Here is a 5,566-nt window from a genome sequence, read left to right on the forward strand (position 1 = left end):
ATAAGAAAACTGCTCTGTGTATCATTACTTAGGCTACTTTACATGATGCTGTTTATAGCACTAAAGAAAGATACCGGAGCAATACCAAAAGTCATCCTGTTACCACATGTGATGAGTCACCATCTGTAAACTTTTAGTGTGGCCAATGTATCTTCATATCTGAACAATCTAAATTAGCTACCTTTCAATCATCAGTAAATCAAAGACTAACAGTAAACTTTCCAGCCTTGGTTGTTCATGTTTTCTAGAAGAAAATGGTCTGGAGATCAGTGTGCCACACCAACAGATGCAGCGTTGCAGCAGGCATTCTACCAACAGGCTGAGTTGGGTAACCAGCTCCTGCCCGGCCTGGTGAGCACCGCCCTGCTTTTTTGCAGTGGTCTGTTTAACCAGTACTCTCTCAAGCTCCCAGGCACTCCGCCCCAAAGCCTTTGCTGTGTGAATGCTTTCGGGTGTATCTGGCAGCGTGTTAATGTAGATGCACAGGCATAGCCACAGTCTTGAAGTTACAGACCTGCAGCATTCCCACCCTTCCCTGTTGACTGCAACAGTATGTGTGATTGCTTCTCCACCACTCCAGCCATGCTCAGCTGGATACCTGACTCTTACACAGACAATTTCTTTCTCTCCCTCCTTGCTTTCTGAAGTCAAGAAGAGAAAGGACAAGATTTAGACTTCAAATACCCATTCTAGCCTTCTTCCTGCAGTTTTGAGGGTTTAGTGACACTGTGTAGAGCATGGTCGTGCATCCCCATATTAAGCTGGATTTGGTTAATGATTTCTTTGCTAGGATGCCTTACCTGGCATAGATCAATTTTTGACYGGTTAAGCAATTCATTTGCTTTCTAAACTATGATTGCTGTAAGATTGGTCTGAAAACTTAATACTGCTTGGGTTCTCACCATCACAGTTATCTTTTTGTGGGGGAGGGGGAATAGATGAAGTACTAGAGAKTTTCAGAGATGCCTGGGGAAGCAGCCACACAATTCCTTTTATTTTCAATCTGAAATCTGTAGCTTCATCCACAGATCACTCTGAAATCTCATCCAGCAAGTGTGAAAAACAGTTCAATAAAACGTTCCATTTGGATGAGAACTGGTGTTTGCAACAGTGGTTTACAACAGCAATAGTGCCATCATTTTTTAGTATACCCTCATTTCCATCAGGCATATCACAATTTGTGGAAGCCATGAGCTCACAGGCATATTTTCTTCAGAATGAAATGACTAAAACTGATTTAAAGTTGCCTTTTAGCACAAAACCTAAGAACAAACCTCATAGCAGTTTCAAATAAATTGATTTTTGTACACAGAATCTAAGATGGACCTTTTTTCCCTCTGCCCATGAATAAAACTTCATAAAGCTTAGAATTAACTAAAAAAGATTTATGAGCTCATGAGATAATGCAATCAAAAAATAAATACCTGAACATTTACATGCAGTATAAATGTTTATGATATTACACCTGTAGGACAAATATTAAACATGGATTCTGTAGGGCAGGAGAGTAAAGGATTTAGGCTAGCACATAAAAGAAAAACATTTGGAGCAAAGCTAGCCCAGGCTCTCAAGGGGTAAAATATAATCCATTCTTGGTCCAAAAGCTGTGAGAAATGCACATGTCATTGTGTTATCCATACTTCAGAAAGGTCAAAGGAAGAATTTATGGGAATAATACAGTCATTAATGTGTGCTACAGAGAAATAGTGATCAATCAAACCACAACCCACTGCAAACTCCTGAACTCTGTTGTCTTTTTCTGTTCCAAACCGCAAAGCCTTACATAATGCAACACTTCCCCACCTTCATCATTTGGAGCAAAGTGGCAAAACTAACAAATGTCTTCAAATCCAAAGATTCCAACCAACATTTTATGACATTCTCAATCCAAAAGAATACATTTTTCTTCTGTTTTGCTCTGAACCATGACATATTGCCATCTTTGAAAGGTCTTTTCAGCTGACATTCATGGGTATAGGAGAGAAACTTGTTCTCTTGTAAAATATAGCAGAGACCTAATTATTGTTTCACCTCTCAGCATTTTCCTTGAAGACTGAATCACAAAGCCAGTTATGTTTTCCTCTCTGCTCTTCTTACCCCAGAGAGTTTTCAGCAGTGTCAGAAGCTACAAAAGGTCTGATGCATAGATGAAAGTTTCCATAGATGGAAGGCATTTTGTGTTGATATATCCTAATTGCTTTTCGTAAATCAAGGAAACTTGATTCTGGGAGTCTCTAAGAAGAGCAAAGGGCATAAGTAAAATTTAATCTAAGCCATGGAGTAACAGCATAACTGCTCCCTCTTTTTGAAGATTAAGTATTTGGGAAGCAGCCATTTCCTAAGAAGAAGCCTTTAACGGAAGAAGAGAGGTTTTCTGGCTGCTAGGAATGTAAGATCTTGGGAGAGAGTGACTTTTGGGGCTGCATCTCTTCATTTTGTTTCCTTTCTTCAAATCCACACTCCTAACTCACTTCTCAGTCTCTTCTTTCAGATGCCCCTCAGCTGGTGGAGAAAGAAGATGAACTGGGTGGTCAACCTGGTGATGAACAGAGATAAGACATTTTTTGAAAATATATGGTATGGCCAACGGCAGGGATAAGCCCTCATTCCTTTTGTGAGAAGGGGCTCCCCAAGCCTGTCCTGAAAGAGTGGGAAGACTAGGAAAGTCAGAGGATCACTCTGACTGATCACAGAAGGGTGGGAAGAGAACAAAGGAGGGGAGATTTCCACCAGCAAAGAGAGAGAAGAGTGAGAAATTGGAGCCACCTTTCTCAGTTTCATCAGTTTAAAAAATCTCTGAATGAATAGACCTATCATGAGAGTGGTAAAGGTTACCCTCAGTGAAAAGAAACAATATCATACAAGTTTTCATTTAAGTAAAGAACTTGTTAATATTTACTGTTAAGCATTTGTTCCTCTAACATTTAGGTCATTAACAAAAAATGTTGAAACCTGGTTCACYGCCAGTACTGGACTCTCAGTATTAGAATGCTGGTGACTTTCCATCCAGATACCTATGCCAGTCCTTGGTTCAGAAATAGCCAATGCAATTGACTTGCTATGCAAAACACAGTAACAATGACAAGCGCTTATCTTACAGTTTTTTGGGTAATCTGGCACATGTACAGTCCCTACTGAAGAGCAGCACAAAGTGTCAGTAGGTGCTGGCTTCCTTCAGGTTTGTACAAGAGGTTGTAGATTCTCGTAACTCATATGACAGAAGGTAAAGACAGCGTGCTCTGCATTTTGAGACAGATATCATAATAAGAATGTGAGCTTGGGAACTGAGGTGAGTAGGAACAGAAACCTTTCTTTCCCAGCTTTGATGCAGTGATTCAAGCAGTGAAGAAAGGGGGACATGGAGCTGCTGGGTCTAAGAGAATACTTTGCCTCTCTTGCAAGCTCTGCTGTTCTGAGAAGCTCACAGTATCTCTCCTTTCTCAAGGGAGCATAGCTCTATCTGGTCAATCAGTCTGTAAGGAAATCACAGTGACATTCAGTCAGTGACATGCATACAGAGGCTGAATAACTCAAGCCAGCTTCATAAATGCAGCACTTACTTAAAAAAAAATGTGCTGGTGGAAGTAAATTCAGTGAATAGATCAGATGAAGATTATGACTGTATAGAGCATAACCCTCAAATGAGTAAAAGCCTTGCCATAAGATATTTTAGATAGGCAAGTAAGGGAGAAATTATGGCAAAGACAGTAAAGCTTCAGTAGAGAACTTTTGTTTTGAATCATTGTGGCCTAAAGCAGCCCAGAAATACATAGCTCACCTTCAAAAGAAAGAAGAAACAAAGATTACTCTGGGCCATTGGCCTTGGGTTTGAAAGAAGCTATTTACTGACATTGCAAGACATGATAAAAAATGAGAGTACAGAGTTAGCTGGGAAATGAAAAACATGGGAGGACAAAAATATTCACATATTGGCTAATAGGCCAGGAATGCCAGCTGAAGAGCAGCTCTGCTGATAAGGATTGGAGGGCCCTGGTGGACAACAAACTCAACCTGTGTCAGTAGTGCACCTTGGCAGAGGTGAAGGCTAGCAGCACCCTGGGCTGTATGAGCAGGACTTCAGCCTGTGGATTGAGGGAAGGGATTATCTCCCCTACTCAGCACTTAAGCCACTTCTAGAGTACTGTGTCCAATTTCGGGTCCCCCAGTATAGGAAAGACATGGACAAACTGGAGCAAGCTCAGTGGAGGGCCCCCAAGGCTGTTGGGACTGGAGCACTTGCCCAGTGAGGAGAGGCTGGGGCAGCTGGGCATGCTTTGCCTGGGGAAGTGACGGCTTCAGGGGCACCAGACAGCCCCGCAGTGCCTATGAGGGGTCATCAAGGAGACGGAGGCGGGCTCCTCACAGCAGGGCATGGCAGGAGGGCGAGAAACAATGGGCACAAGTTGCAACAAGAGAAACTTTTTCCCCATGAGAACTGTCAGGCAGTGGAGCAGATGCCCCACGAGGCTGTGCTGTCTCTATCCTCAGAGGCTTTCAAGACCCACCTAGACCCAGCCCTGAGCAGCTTGGTCTGACCCCAGAGCTGGCCCCTCTTTGGGCAGGGAGATAGACTAGAGACCTTCTGAGGTCCAATCTGAATTATTCTGTGATTCTCTGGATGTTAAAGGCTTTCCATCAGTGAATCATCCCAAAGTTTCATGTTGAGCAATAAGAAAATCTTTTGGTAAAGATTCTACCCAAATAAAAAGCTCTTCTCTTGAGTGCAGAGAAGGATCTAATCTCTCATTCTGGCATTATATATACAAATTTCAATTTGAACTGAATACACAAAGGAGCAAAAAATGAACAGAAGTAAATAATACCTGCTGTCTCTTTCCTTTCAGTTTAAACCTTCCCAGATGCCTAGGTTAGAGGTTACAAACAGGTGCCTTCGCCATGGGGAAAATGCCTTCTGCTATCATTCTCTTTGAAAACACCTCCATCAAAGCAGCTTCAAAGCCCCAGACTGCAAAAAGAGATTTTACAGTAAAATGCGAAGATGCCATTTCTGTACCAGAGAAAGAGAATATCTGGTTTCTCTGGTCTCTATAGCAACAATTTGTAAATAAGATTAACATTAACAAGAAAGTGTAAAATCTTCAGTGGGTCTTTTGTCTTAACTTACTTTTATATATCATTTTAAAGGCCATTCTTGGCATTATTTTATATAAGGTCTTTATTATTGGACTGTTGGAAAATGCTATGATTCACACTCATTTCTGGTATAAGCCTACTGACTCACACTAATAAGTATGTCCCTAACTCTATAACCAAAGAGAGAAAAAGATTTTCTTTAAAGTTTCACAACAAGGGCTGCATATCTATGAAAATATGTCACTTTGAAGATTATTTATCACATGTAACAGACTTTGCAGATTACTGAGCAACTTTTAATGGTTGCTCAGATAACTGAGCAATTTCTCCTCCAAGGGGAAGACATGTTTGACAAATCTGATAGCCTTCTCTGATGGAATGCCTGGCTGGGTAGATGAGGGGAGAGCAGAGGGTGTTGTGTCCCCTGACTTGAGTAAGGCTTTGGACACTGTCTCCCATAACATCCGCACAG

The sequence above is a fragment of the Apteryx rowi genome, unplaced genomic scaffold, assembly GCF_003343035.1.
Source record: "Apteryx rowi isolate R43461 unplaced genomic scaffold, aptRow1 scaffold_308, whole genome shotgun sequence".
Lineage (NCBI taxonomy): Eukaryota > Metazoa > Chordata > Aves > Apterygiformes > Apterygidae > Apteryx > Apteryx rowi.